This window comes from Pezoporus occidentalis, unplaced genomic scaffold, assembly GCF_034315485.1.
Source record: "Pezoporus occidentalis ecotype Australia unplaced genomic scaffold, CSIRO_AGI_Poc_V1 ctg11, whole genome shotgun sequence".
Lineage (NCBI taxonomy): Eukaryota > Metazoa > Chordata > Aves > Psittaciformes > Psittacidae > Pezoporus > Pezoporus occidentalis.
In genome coordinates this window covers 8348696-8364346 of record NW_026912886.1, presented here as the reverse complement: position 1 = coordinate 8364346, position 15651 = coordinate 8348696, and the positions used below count along the sequence as shown (strand labels likewise).

The 15651-nt window shown below is 37.2% G+C and overlaps 1 long non-coding RNA gene across 1 annotated transcript; it reads right to left on the bottom strand.

Moving 5' to 3' along the window:
• Positions 1 to 12344: 12344 nt before the first annotated feature.
• On the bottom strand, positions 12345 to 14759 carry LOC134167100 (uncharacterized). The gene is made up of 2 exons (XR_009966073.1): positions 14642 to 14759; positions 12345 to 12596 (listed from the first exon to the last, which is right to left on the bottom strand). It is a non-coding gene; the product is annotated as an uncharacterized LOC134167100 (long non-coding RNA).
• Between the last annotated feature and the right edge of the window lie 892 nt (positions 14760 to 15651).

Genomic DNA, 15651 nt, shown 5'->3' with positions numbered 1-15651 from the left:
CTTAAAAAACGTTTCCTGTTTATAATCAGGCTAATTAATTACTGTATAAAGTAAACAGAAGTCTGCAACTTCTAGAAATGAATTCATAATTTTAAGAAGTCTTTAATTTTAAAGATAAATGTAGTCAATTGAATTTACCAGCAAGTCCTAGCTGAGTTTTTAGGTAAGAGTATAAGTTAACCTAGTTTAAACAGTGACCTAAAAACAGTGGTTCCAAATAAACTAACCATAGTTGCCTGTTGCTACAGGAGCAGTCCCGTAAAGGTGTCTGTATATTCATACTGTTTCAAATCATATAATACAAATTATATAAAACTGGAGAGAAGCAGCTCAGTAACACTGAATTCAAAGGAACTGAATTAGCTGTTCATTAAAGCAAGCAGGCATCCATTTTGTTTTGTCTAATTTGCATCTTCACAAAGTTTTCAGCATAAGGGGCTCTTTGGTAAAAGCTCTTCTTTTGAAGATTATGATTATGATTATTTCATGAAAATCTGAATGTATACAGCCATTGCAAAGACACTAGAAATATTATATCAAACAACTTCAGACAATGGCCTCTTTGCAGCCAGGACATATGATATGCTGTCCTCAAAACTGAATACGTATTTGATACTACTGTTGACTGACACGCACTGGGATGCCAGAAAAACATACGTACAAATTTATACATACATATGTATGCATACATGTCTCTGCACATCTAGCACAACACCATAATTTAGTGATAAATTCTATTATATTTAAGCCTCACAATTAGAAATGGAATAATAATGAAAAAAGCCCCACTGAACAGCACTGAGACATTAACTGGTGACCACTACATTGGTGAATCAAGGCATCACATAGTTGTTACATAAAGAAATTCACAGACAGACTCTGTATACAAATCAATTTACATAAGGGGAGTTCAAGTCTGAGGTGTTACCTTACCATGTTGATATTGAGTTGTTTAATGAGTTTTTTCCAAATATTGTTTACAGAATGTGTATGACAAAAACTAAATAAATATGTAGGTCACATTTGTAACCACTGCTAACTCCACTGGTTGCAGCAGATTTATGGCAAGAATTCATATGACACACCTGGTTCAAATGGATTGGCCTTTCCCTTTGGCATAACAAAGGGCACTGCAAAACAGTGATCTTTTATGGAGACAGTAGGCAGGAGCATTCAAAGCTAAAATAAAATTCAGTTACATCTTCTACTGACTTGAAGGATAAATGTGTTGAACCAATTGAATGACCATTACTTCATAGATAGTTATCATTCAACAAAGAACTATATGAAGCAACTGAATTTATTATTTATTCCCCATTATTCCCCATCCCTGACAGTGTTCAAGGCCAGGCTGGATGAGACTTTGAGCAACCTGGTCTAGTGGAAGGTGTCCCTGCCTGTGGCAGGGGGGTTGGAATTAGATGAGCTTTAAGGTCCCTTCCAAACCAAACTATTCTATGATTACAGCTTCTTCCAAAATCCTTTCCCAAATTCAGCATATAGGGATTCCACTGCACATTTCTACAATGCCAAAACTTTCCCCTAGATGCTAGTATAATTAACCCTAGAGCATGTCCTAGTTTCAAAATTATTTCCATGATACAAAATGTGTAAGGAGAGGCAATGTGAGTATGCTGACATAAGCAGGCCTCCTTGGACCCATTGCTGGGATAGCATTATTTACAGTGTTTAGGAAACTATCTGATCTCTGAATCTGTTTGTCTAGTTTAGTCTACTGAGTACACACCTCAGTAGTGCACTAGCCTAGTCTAGTATTCAGAAAGCATTACTGTGTCCTTACCTGATCATCCCAAGCTTATGCAACTGTGTTTTCTGTCTTTCCCACTAACTTTTGAATCTATTGGCCAACCTCAAACAAATTTGATAGAAGAGCAGTGATCTCAAAGATATTCAGTTCTACCCAGCTACATGAAAACTGATGACTAGATAGATGACTGGCCTCATTAAGGGAAAAACTGCAACGTGAACTCAAAAGTTCTGTTTTGTCTGGCTTACCAGCTGGACAATCAACACACATACAGCTCATAACCAGCCACAGGACATGCTGCCTCTTGCCCAGCTAGTAATTAGGAATGGCAATGAGACCTCAGGATATCGTGTATGGGCAGTGAGAGAGGACAAGAAAGCACAGGTGGAAGATTTGAGGTCCTGGATGGCAGAATCATAAGGTATGTGAAAGGAGGTAGCTGATGTTACTGTCATGGAGCTGTATAGAGACATAAGATTAAAAGGCAGAAGTGTAGGTGTTGATTTATGACAACATTCTTTGTCATGGGGAAGGTGTGTAGTTGGTGGTTATCAATAATGGGCAACTGTTCTGTTTTGATTTTTGAAGGGAAGAATGTATGTCTGAGAATCTGATATTCAGGTTAGATGCTCAGTCAGAAGTCAGTGGGTCTATACGCAATTATAGAAACCAAAGGCAGCAAGAACGACAGCTAAGACAGTATTCTCTGCAGAACATTTATAGCTTAAACCAGACATATTCCATGGTGCACTTTAAAGGCAAATCCTGCACTGACCATGCTACATCAACCCTGCTACAAGCTGTAGCATTGCATAGATGCTACCAAGTCCAGGATTTGGGGCAGAATATTTTACAATAGTAAAAAAGGGAGATTCCACTGGCGTTCACTGCTGTTGGACATCATACATACAGGTGGTGTAAGTTACCTTCTAGGTTATACAGATGTTTGAAGTTACAGTGTATCACATATCAGAGTATACTAATAGAATGAAATAGTGACTACATGGTGGCATGCCATAATGTCCCCTGGTAATATATATAAATTCTGTAGATCACAGTACTTCTTCATATGGGAATATATTGACTTATTAAAGTATATGTTGTGTAGCCCAACTACAGTGGTCACAAAGACAGAAATAAATTTCCTGTCCTCAGCTACTACAGCAATGTGCATTTCCATGTTATGATTTACTCTCTGGTAATGGTGCATATTCTGATCATAACCTCCAGCTGCTAGTTATCAGTGTGCTGAACAAAACTGAAGAAACTGCTAAGATCACAAAAGCGAAGCTACGTTTTCAGTAGTTACCCTTTTTCATACAAAACTTCACTAAAATTCTGCTTACTAGAATAAGGAAAAATGTAGAACTAGATTCTTTCCTTTGCACAAAGATCCAGAGGAATAGCAATGTATGGAGCACCACCATCACAAAGGAAATGGTACTTATCATGCACGGCATTTCTACTGAAAAGAATTCTGCTGGTTTTGAGTGGGCAACCAAGTACAAAACTGAGCCCTGTAGTCTCTGAGTGCTCTTGAAAGACATTTTTTATATAGATTTTATGCTTTGGTAGACCCATTATGCTATACGACTAAATAATAGGCATACTTTTCTTATAATACCTTAAAAAATGCTATCATTATACTATTCTCTCCAAATAAAAGGAAAGCAATGACTATACAAGTGCTTCAGTATATGGTAAGAGAATAAAGGCAAGAGTTTTGACCTGCATCTCTGACTCACATTCATGAATTCATTAACCTCAGTGGACTCATTCACCTCTGTCCAAGAGTAAAAACTATTCTCAGTGAAAGATTAAGCTGCAAATGGTAACATTTCCCCAGACTCGTGGCTGACAAAAGCCATTTCATTGTCTGGTATATGTTAGACTGCTGTTAGGTTTGCTGTGAATTAAATCCCTCTACCTATAATCATCAAAGGACTGATGCTTCATCTGGGGATCAACAGACATACAGACTAGTGACACGGTTGGAAAAGCTGCATATGAAAAGTTCTCATTCAAGAGGAATCAACATCTGGAGATACCTACAGCTTTCAGGTTCCTTTATATTCTCAGAATGATACATTCTGCTCAGAGCTCTTGAGCAGGACTCGGGAATTACTCCCTGATTATATGTCTGTCTCAGTATTTCTACTGGGCTCATCAACATGATAACTTGCTAAGATGTGCTTAACTGCTTATTCAGTTGAACATTATTATTGCCATCAGCATATCTTGTGGATCTTTCAGCGAATTTACAATTAACCAGTGCACAGCTTGAATCCACAAATTCTTGGAGTCTGCCAATAGCAATGGGGGTAAAGGAGTCTTCCCTTCATAATCAACAGCATGAAATAAATATTACCACAGTGCATAAAAATCTCTATTTTCCCAGAGCAGAACAAAAGCATGACATGCCTCTTTCTTTCTATAGTCTGTTAAAATATATCTATTGTACTTCCCTATAATGAGGTGAAAATACTATCTGGCAATGCTTTCCCTAACAGATAGCAATGCCCTCAACAGTCTTTACTACATAACTTCAATGTCTGTAACAAATTTGAGTAAATTAATAATGCTTTAGCATGCTTTAGCATGATTAATTAAGTATCTTAAGCACTAGTGTCATCAGTCACTTCAGAACGGGTTTGCAACAAAGCACCTCTTAGAAAGTATGAAACACTGCAACTTTCATTGAGCTCCGTGAGACTGACACTATATTTTAAGACGGAAACTTTTGCATATGTGTAGGAGGAAAATATGCCAGTCTATTCCACGGTTTATAAATTGTTTTCTTGAGAAAAGTGTAGCTTACACAAATGTTTAAATTTGCAAGCTCTTTCCTAAACTACATTAAAGCAGATCATATTCTGACCTATTTGCTCTTGGTGCTTCCTGATCCTTAATTGACTAACCAGGGAGTGTTATTTTTGATTTGCAGCTGCAGATTTCATTTATGCAATCTCAGTGCTTAGTGCTTGCATTAATGAAATCTGTTAGAAGCAATCACCTGTGGCTGTGTCTTTCACTTTTCCATATCTTGTAGATTAGCAGCATGAAAGAGAAAATATTTACATACAACTACTAATGGAGGTGATTTTTGTCATAAAGCAAAAAGATACAGTCTCAGAGTCATTTGCCTCTTTCCCTTCAATGAATTCCTGTTGCTTTCTACACTGTAATTTTCAAAGCTTGTGAGGTCTATCCCATGTATAAAATATTTGTGCCAGGGTTTTGCCAGTTGACGGTTAAAACCAACACAGCTCATTGTGAAAGTGTTCTGCCTGGGTTTCAAAATCAGATCTAGGGTTAAACTAAAGATTGTACCAACTGTATTCCTTAAATCCATTCATTCCATCTGACCTGCAAGTACACATCTGCTGCATGTTAGCCTTACCCTGCTGTCTGACAGTGGCACACATTTGAATCCTCATCATTTTGATTAAAGAGTTGGTTTTGCTAGGATGTCATGTACAGTATATCAAAGGAGATCAGTAACCAGTCTGAAAGTCAGATGACAAAGAAAACAATCAGCACATGCACAGTTAAGCAGAGTTTCATGAAAAGAAGGTTTAATGTAATGAGTCATAATTTGAAAAAGTATCTGTAAGTGGTCTCAGTACTCAAAACTCAGAGTGGGCAGTTCAGGATTTTATTATTTTACTTAATAACATACAGTTATTAAGTATGGATAATCACAAGAAATGTGTTGTCCTAGGCCCTGTGCTACTCTGAGTACAAATTGGTTATCTCACATAATCAAACTGTACAGTACCCAGACACAGGACACGCAAAGCACAGTATATATCAAAACATTTGGTAATAATTTTTTTCAAGTTTTGGAGATTCGTCCAGCTGCTCAGTAAATTAATGCAGATTAGGAAATTGTCTTTCCTTTAATCAATGGATAATGAAGAGCATTTGTTTCAGACTTGTAAGACTATCCCAAATACTAACTCTGTCTTTGTTTGGTAAAAAAATGATTTTTTTGCCTTGCCACATTAAAAGAACCGCTGGTTTCTGCCTTCCTGGCTGATTTATGGTTTTAACATCTTAATCCATTATGTTTTCTATTTGTGTTTATTAGTGCATATATGAGTGCATCTGTGTCTGTGTGTCAAGATCATTATTAATCATAGTAATGGCAGGAAAAAGAAAGAAAACTTCTAAGCCCACTGGAAGAGCAATAGTGTTCCAGTAAGTTCAAGGCCTGCTAGGATTAAGGTTGGCTGATCTGAGCCACCTGTTCTTCAAGTGAATGTAAAAAGATGTGAATACAGTTCCTGAAGAAGAGACCAAGGATTAGCTGGTCTTAGGGAAAGACAAATCCAGATCTTTGCTGAGAAGAAATGGTCAGTGTTAGCTGCCAAGCCTATCAAACCAAGCAGCCTCTTCTCATGTTTACATCTCTCCATGTCTTTAAAAAGTAACAATTGTTTATGTAAGACCTTTATACGTATCTATTTCTTAAGGTATACAGGAAAATGTGTTACAAGTCTCTCAAATTTAAAACCGTGTGATTAGATTGACTAAATTGTTTTTGAAACAGAAATCAATGTTTTTATGATCTACCAGTCCTTTTGATTATATTACTTCAGGATTTCACAAGTGAGCAATTCATAATCACTTGAGCTGCACACTGAAGGATCAGGCTTCCATCCAGTATACATACAGTGCTTGTGCCTTAAGGCTTTGGATCTTAAAGCCCGTAAAGAAATGCAGTCAGGCATAAAGCAGACTACCTGTGACCAAGAAACATGTGTTCATTAAAGAACACCTCTGCAGGACAGAAACAGCAGCTGGTAAAGTTGCATCAGGATGGATTTACTTGGGTCGCTATGTTAAATACATTTGGAAGGGAAAAGAGCAGCTTCTTGCACAATAAGAAAGGTAGTACATGAACACTCCTTCTAGCTGGAAAATGCTGATCTTGAACATGCGATTAATCTTTTTCCCAGGTTTCTCTTTAAAATCATCTGTGTTGTTTTAATGCAGGTAAGAGCATCCTGCGTTGTATCTTCTGCACTAACACCAGCAGAAAGTTTTCCATGGTATGCAAGTATTTGTGCATGATTTTCAGCAGGAAGCTATCCTTTGGTCCTCTAAGTCATGTGCTATTTATTACAAAACCAGGATAGGAGCTGATACTTTCACAAGCAATTATGTGAGTAGGGACCGCAAGCCCTTCTGACTTTCATTAAAAATCACCTGAAAGTTTTAGGTATTTTGAAAATTTCAGCAACCAAGTTTTGAAAGTGCTCTAGAAAGATCATGAACACAACCCTGTACTTCTTCTTTGTGAAGAAGAAAACTTCTCTTTCATTTTGATATTCATTTCATATGTATCTTTAGATCAGCCTAAAATCACAGGTAACACTTACTTACCAATTGGAGTTCACAAGGCTTTGTAACCATTAATTTACTAATAGAGTAATAGTTTCACTGGGATTTCCTTGCAAAGATTGACTCAGCATCTTCAGTCATAAGAAAACATGGATCACTGTACTGGTGAGCCCATCATATCATAAGTGATTTTGACTTGTCTTGCTTTTGTAGATTTCATTGTCCAAGAAACATCCCAGTGTTTTACCAGACCAGAATCCACAGAGTGATGGGATGGCTGTGGCAACTTATTTTTCTGTTAGTGCTTGTTTAAACTCTATGAAATCATTATCTCTGTCTTGAGTCACTGGAATAAACTTGAGCAAAAGGTAGATTCCTCTTATTTAGCAAAAGTTTTCTTTGGTACACATTGTAAAACAATTAAGGTGATCTTTACTGCAATGGACAGCATCAGAAATTATAATGCAGTTCAGATTCTCTTATTGACTGTAGCAAAGGTTCATTCATTAATCCTCTTCCCTTCCCCCTCAAGTTTTTCTTTCTTCTGTGCCCACAGTCAGATATCTGCATCCTGGGACACCCCTCCAACAAACGTTCTCTCCCAACATTGTTTTTTATCAGTTTTTGTAGAGCATATGTTTATATATATTTTTTAATTCTTTAATACATTAAAGTCTATTCATGTGCTTTTGCTGTATCACTACATAGATACATCATAGATTTATAGTCGGAATACTTCTTCAGGGCAATCTGCAGATGCTATACCAAATTTGTGTTTAGTTTCAATGATGCACAAGAAACGCATGTTCATACTTCTTAGCTATCCTGTAATCTACTCCTTTACATCCATGTAGAAAGAGTGATACCATGGCTGTACACATAACATCAGAAGCTTTGATTGCAAAAAGACCATGACTGTATACATAACATCAGAAGCTTGACTGCAAAAAGCAGTGCAGCATAGTTTCATTAAAGAATGAGAGGATGAATCAAGGCCCTCCCCACCATTATTTCTGAGAGATTTGTGGCATCTATTTCCATTAAAAAGACATTAGAACATGAAAATGAGCCTACTGAGCCGCAGCAAGAGTCTATCCTGCCCTGTATCCTATCTTCAACAGAAATGGATGCCTAGGGAAGAGTTGCTTTAAGATAAATTCTGCATAACACAACACAGTCTCAGTGCTACTGATGCACTGTGTCTGAAAGCAAATCTTTGCTTAGTTCATTTTTCAGTAAGCATTGCCATCAACACTTAATCAGATGTTTCTTCCATTTTCATGCCTCTTCACTAGAGCAAACAGCCTCTTAAGATATTAAGATCCTACAACAAAAGTGCATATTTATCATTAACAAAGCAGACTGAGACTGGCAGAAACCAAGAACTTTGTAAACACAAAATAAATGCCACAGCATTGTGAGATGATATGTGACTATAAAACACAGTTTTCCACTTTTCTGTCTTTGTCTCACTTAGGAAAAAACCAAAAACATTTCAGTACCAAGTTCATGGAAGCCCTGTTAGAACAAGAGACCTTCAAAGGTATGTGCTAATTCTCTTACCTGGTGCTCAGCCAGCAGATGGGGCTATTAAAGTCACATGAATGAAACAGAGAAACTGTAATTTGCAAAATTAATGAAAGTCTCTAAGTAATAAAGGACAGAATAAAGAGTACAGCTTATAAGAGATTTGGAAGCATTCAATAATACAATAATTTACTGTACCTTTTTAAAACAAATGCATGCGCTGGAGAGTGAACTAAAGGTACTGCACATATTAATTCCTTTTGTAAGGGGCTGATCTTTCTAATTTTATTGCCTGGGATAAATGTCTTGCAGAAATGAGACCACCTTATGCCAATGTGATACTTTTCAAGTAAGATCTACCAAAAATGAGAAAAAAAGAAAAGAAAAAAGTAAAGGTGTCATGACTGTGCCTCAAATACTAAATCAGTATAATTTCAGTGTTTTGAATTGCCATGGGAATAGCTCAGTTCCCATCAAGTTAAGTCTTGCATAGGTAGCAGTCATGCTTCTCTTTTCCTAATGGTGCTACCATCACTCCCTTCCCTGTTGCCTATTGTTCAGGTATAATTATAATGTGCCTGCAGAAATCCCATTAAATGTCTAGCTTTTGTTTGTAAATTATATGTATCATAAAGGCTATGGACTGATTTTTGTGTTAAAAATTTACAGAAGAATTCCGAGTAAAGAGCCTTAGAATACTATAGTTCAGAAAATAAAAATAGCAGAAGTAGAACCATGTCAGTATTTTAAAATGGAGATTTGAACCCTTTTCTCCAGCTCAGCCAAACCTGCCTTTCAAATGATACAAAGTAGTATTCAGGCACTGCCTAAAGGCTGTCAGTTTTCAAGCAACACAGCCAGTGAACAATTTATTTAAGGGCACAGCATACATGTCATTCCGCTACACATTTTACCCAAACCTAAATCCAAATATGCTGTTAAGGACCTGCAGTTCTTGAATTACTCCCAACCTTATCCAAAGTATATTGCTGGAGTACAGTTTTGTTATCAAAGCTGATCTGAAAAGTGATACAAGCAGAAAGAGGTTTCTTGTTTAAAAAGTAAAAGTTCACCTGCTCATGGATCTGAAATCACAGAGGACACTGAAGAAGATACATTAGAAAGAAAACAGTGAAGGAGAAAAGAAGGGACCATATTTGATGAAGGATGAGGTCATCCTGCTGCCTCAGCAATCTTGACTCCATTTTTTTCACTGAACTTGTGTATTAGTTTTCCACATATGTCTGTGAGGTTAGAATTAATACTTGCTAAAGGGCACATGGTCCACCAAACATTCAGACTGCCCAGCTGTGCAGTAGCCTGCAGCTGAGATTTGTACTTTTATAAAATCCAAGCTATCAAAACTGTTCCCCGATTTCTTAAAGGGAGAGGATAACACATAAGAACTTTAAACCCTGCATCTAATGTTTCTCCGCATCTAATGTTTCTCCCTAACAGGAGTTTCAAAACAGTTGGCTTTTATACATCAATGAGGTTTTGTATATTTAGATGGACAGAGATGGAGAATTAGGTTCATTAAATCTGGAACTAGCATACTATTAGACATCAAGACCAAACCCTAGCTTTTGTACACTGTACTAATTTTTACCTCACTCTAGAGCTGAGAAACATGGAAATGCTAGTACTGGTACATCAAAGCATTGGAAAAATTTAATCAACGGCACCTTCAAGCTATTATGCATATCAAGTGGCAAGATAAAATCATGAATAACAAAGTTCTGCAAAGTGGTTGCACAAACAGCGTTGAAGCAATCTTATAAAAGTGTAGTTTTGCTGGACTGGACATGTCCTCTGCATGGAGGACACCAAGCTCCCAAAGGAAAAAACGTGTAGTAAACTTTTAATGTGTGAAAGATCAAGAGACCGACTGAAGCAGAAGTAAAAAGATGCCCTGGAAAAAAAGAAAAAAGAACCTCACCCATTGTGACACAGGTAGCAACACATGTGGCAAACAAAACATCTTGGCGAGGCCTATTAACATCTGCTGCAGAAAGCTTGGAAGAAAGACATGCAAGCCAAGAGGAGAATAGGGTAACTGGCAAGCAGAGAGAATGTGAGAGTGGGAGCACATGCAGAGAAGCTGCAGAAACAGCAAAAATGATCCCAACATACGGAAGCTGATGTCACACAAACTCATGCTCCTTTCGTCTTCAGAACAACAGGCATCAAGTGATGATGACAACTTCACATTTGGAGCTTCATGCCAACCCTTGATCTGTGGTGCAGCAGCTAATATTATTCTTGGAGCTAGACAGAGTCTTGCCTAAACAGAAGTAATCTACATGAGTTGTGTTCACTTCAGCTCCATTAAAAAAATGTGGGTGGGGTGAAATACATGGGAAAGAAGCAATCATTAAAATGATCCATAAGGAAATTCATTTTGTACTTCTTATTTGGCAATAAGCAAGTGGGGATTTTTTGATTAGGGAAAGGTCCTTGTAATAAAAAATAAAAAATTAAAAAAAAAAAAAGAGACTTTAAACAGTAGGTTTGGGAGAAAAGAGGTTCAAAGGCATCCATTTTTATAAAAGAAATAATCTATTTTTTTTCATTTTCTCCTTGTTCCCTGGCAATGCCTGCTCCAATTCTTTGTTACTGAGCTTAGGAGACTTTTACTTTCACAAGAGACATGAAAGAAGGACATTAAGTTCACGTCACATCTGTGAACATGTTGCCATGTCAACAGGCAGTACTTTGTGGCTTAATTATTGATTGACTCATGTTCCTTTAGGACATAGCACAAGCAATAACAGCACACAGAGCAGCGTTTCTAACTTAGATACCTATTTATGCCATCTAAGAGGTGTGGCACGTCCAACCTAAGCATGGCTAAGGTCTGTATCAGTCTTATAAAAGACCCTACTGCAGTCATCTTACATAAAGAATATGATGGTCTCAAACATACATAATTATATTAATCGCATTGATAAAGAACTAGGATTAGAGCCTCAGTCTTTAAGATCTAAATCCTTAGCCTGAACAACTCCAGCTAAAGAAGAGCTCTTTTAGGTAATGAATGGATTAGTTCCTACAATCACTCAGTCATTCAACAAGTTACACATAGCATCCAGAACAAGTTATTTCCAGGCATTAACTGTGAAGTAAGAAAAGGTAAGAATTTACAGTGCATTACCTAATCCATGGCAGCTATTCATGTGTGTATGGCTTTCCCTTTGTGGGTACAAGGTCGCTTTCACTGAGCAGCAAACTACCTGACATTACTTTATGTTTACTGAGATATAACAGCACGTACCCCAACCATTAACCACGTAGTACCAAATCCTACAAATTACCACCCCAGCTTCCCACAGCTATGTGTCTATATGCACCAAGCAAGGGGACTGCAAACAGGCAGAGAGGAGCACTGAGTCATTCCAAGACCTCTTAGTAAAGTGTGGGGAAGATACACAGAATTGGAAGAGAGGAGCAGTATTTTTTTTAAACAACGGATCTGAATCTGATTTATTTCAAGAACAGTAAATCAGGATTTTCTATGTTGAAGTCTTATGAAGTCTCCTTTGCAAGAGTAAATTTGGATCCTGTATCAGAAGTGCAGTCAGGCAGGATTCTTAAGCACTTGAAAACAAAGCAGAAGGGTAGGGTCTTGTTTTTTAAAACAGGGTATTTAAACTGAGCATATAGTAAAAGTCATGCAAGAATGCAAGACAGATTTCTAGTTTAAAAAAAAACATTTTTTAATTTGTTTGGGTTTTACAGTATAGACAATTCCTCTGAAAATTTCATCTACCACTTATGATTTTAGGGTTAGCATGCTAGGAAGTGGATGGATAGAGAGACACAGCCAGCACCTTGTAACACCCTTTTGATGTGTGTGGTCAAGTTCACATCTTGCAAAGTTTAATATTTCAAACCCAAGTTGTGGACATAGTGCTTCTCACACTCAATTTGTCAGTGCTGTACCATTATCTATATACTGTGGGACAAAATAAGTGCTTTTTGCAGCTCAGTTCTTTACTGTGAGATACAGAAATAATTAAGACACAGCTTTGACTTAGACAGTTATATTTGAACCAAGCAAGTTTTAATTAGGAATGCTGCACCATTTTTTGCAAGATTCTTTTTACATCGTGGAGAGATAACTTTTCAAACTCTGTTTTTCTAAGTAATTTATATATAAAATTTACATTTCTTACAGATGCATAAGTTATGCTGAAATACGTATTTTTACAATTAAACTCATATCTCTTTTCTGGTTAGAATGTATATTTATTTGGAAATTCATCTCACATTTGTTGGGCTGGCAATATTTGCTTTTCAGTACTTCACTGTTCTTCGGAATTTACTGTTGTTTCCTGTGAAGTATCATCTCCAAATCAAGAAATCTGGTCTCATGACTAAGAAAATATGTTCACCCATCAGGTCTACTGATTTTTCTCTGTTGCTGGGATCAAGTCTGCCCAGGTCTTGGAACCTCCTTTACATTATCAGGAAAATAACACTTCCTTTCTTCTACTTTTATTCTACAGGGTCTATTTGGCTGCAGATACAGTCTCAGCAGGGACAGTGCTCAGCACACTGGGATTGCAAATCCTGTTAGGGCTTCTTAGCACTAAAAATGGATGATAATGAGCCTATTTTAAGTTTCAAACAAAAGTACAGCCATCCAAGACATTTATATAGACAAGTTAATTGATATACAGAAGTACTGCAGCTTTACATATTCTTTTTCCTCTCGTCTGTAAAAATGACATTTTTAGCTCCTCATTGTGCTTGCTTAGACCTACTTTTCAATTTAATGAGTGAACTTTTCTCTTACCCCTTCACTCCCCTCTCTTTAAGCATTAATCTCTTGGGTAAAACATTGTCAAATGACTCCTGAAAATCTAAAAATATAATGTCCATGGTATACCCTATCTTGGCAGTGTTATCTTCAAAGAGTTCCAGAAGGCTAGTGAAGCATGACTTCTTTTTTCCTAAACCATGTGTATACAACTAATCAGGCTGAAGGATGCTTTTACTAGATACTCCTTCTCCTAATCTACTAGAACTCTTTCAGATATCTTTCCTACAGATGAAATTAGCCTAACTGGTCTGTAATTCCACATGGTAAAAATCTTTATTAAAGACTGGAGAGGATATACTTTATGAGGTCTTGATATATGCTGCTTATTGAGCTGTAAGAGTCAGAAAAGTCCTCATTAGCCTCCGAAAGTGTTACATGAGTTATTATGTCACAATGACTCAAACTTTCCTCTTTTTAAACACTGGAATTACACTGGCCACTGGCCAGTTCTGAAAGAGCCATCTCTCTGCCCTGGCAGTGAGAGAGGAGCCCACTAGGAGTCTCAATTGTTTTGTATAACCCAATAAACCAAAATTCCAGAGTACTCTTTTCTTGCTACATTTGTTACAGAGAGAACCAGCAGGAAGGAAAAGAGCAGTGGACCTGGTCCCCACAAAACTGATACATCTTAATGAAAAGCAGAATTAATTAATACTTCGTTATGCTCCCTTTTTTCTGTGTTTTATATGGTCCACTATATGATGCAGCAATCCAACTGCCAACCCCAGAACGACAAATCAAGAATTTGTTGTTTCATGCAATTCCTGATTTCACCATTGCCACTCACATTTATGGCCCCACTGACAGAAGAATCTCTCAGCTGGTTTAAGACAGACTCTGCAGCTGGCATGGCATTCCTAACCAGCTGTTTGGCTGAAGGATAGCATAACCTTGCACCTTCACCCCGCAATAAAGATACAAGAGGAAACAAGATGAACCAGAAGTGAAACAGCACCGTATCATTTTCAGCAGTATGATTAGACTGTTTATTTCTTTACAGCTGGACATGCGTCCTTATCTACAAGCTGCGGTAAGCCAAAATACCAAAAGTGCAGAACACAGCTGTATGAGGTCAGCATGGCATTACTCAAATTTTTAACTAAAAATATATACATATAAATTGAGATGCTGTTTGTTCTATTAAACTTACATACCGATGCATGATAAAATCCTACCTCTACCAAAGATTCATGCAGGGAGACTCTTTAATGGCTCAACAAAAATGTGCAGCTGGCACAAATCAAGTTTTTTTTCCCCAGTGGTCAGAACTGTGATTACTCTTAGGTGCATTTTCCAAAGATTTTAGAATGCAAATTACTGACAAGCTTTGTTTATCAAATGCCACAGCTCATGTTTATTATGAAGCTACAATACATTAAGTATTACATGACAAGACTAACTGATTCACAACAGAACTACTCCTCTACCCTTTATTCTTCTGAAAAGTAGAAAAGTACAACTTATTTTCCTAATGCAGTGCTAAACAAATTATGAGCAAATATTGCTTCTACCATATGTAGTGCGCAGTAGCATCTGAGTGACTGTGATGGAGTGAAATCATCACAGCTAGAGAACAGTAAATAACCAGAGGGTGAAGGGAGTCAGAAAATAATTTCATCCGAAGTTGGAATGTCCCTTTGGCTGCTGGGGTCTGCAGTGGCAGTGTATTAATGAATTAAATGCAAAAGTGAGAATAAAAGTTGATGATCCCTGTTACTTGAGAACTTGACAATGCAGGCTAATGAAACCTCTGGCCCTAAGTTTTATATGTCTATGTGTTTTTACTTTAAAGTTGTGTTTAGTCAGGTTCCAAGAGCCTGAAAAAAAGGGTGCTTTATGCAGGTTTGTATTTAGTTTTGTTCAATATGAACCTTTACACAACTGAGAAACATTCCAAGTGATTCTTGACAAAACCTTCTACAGGTTCCTCAAATTTCTTCCTCAGACAAATATAAAAATTAACCATGAAGTTTGGGTATTCATTTGAAATTTAGTGTTACATTAAGCACTCCACTAGGCCCAGCCATTCTCTCAAATAGTTTTAAATGAACCTTCCCTGGCTTATCAATTTCCTGATTTAACAGTCAATTCTTGTGTAAGTCTCTAGGTGTAGGAATCTGTTATATCAACCAGCTGTAACCGTTGCCTGTGGAGATTTTCTTGGACAAAGCAGGTGACTCAATGC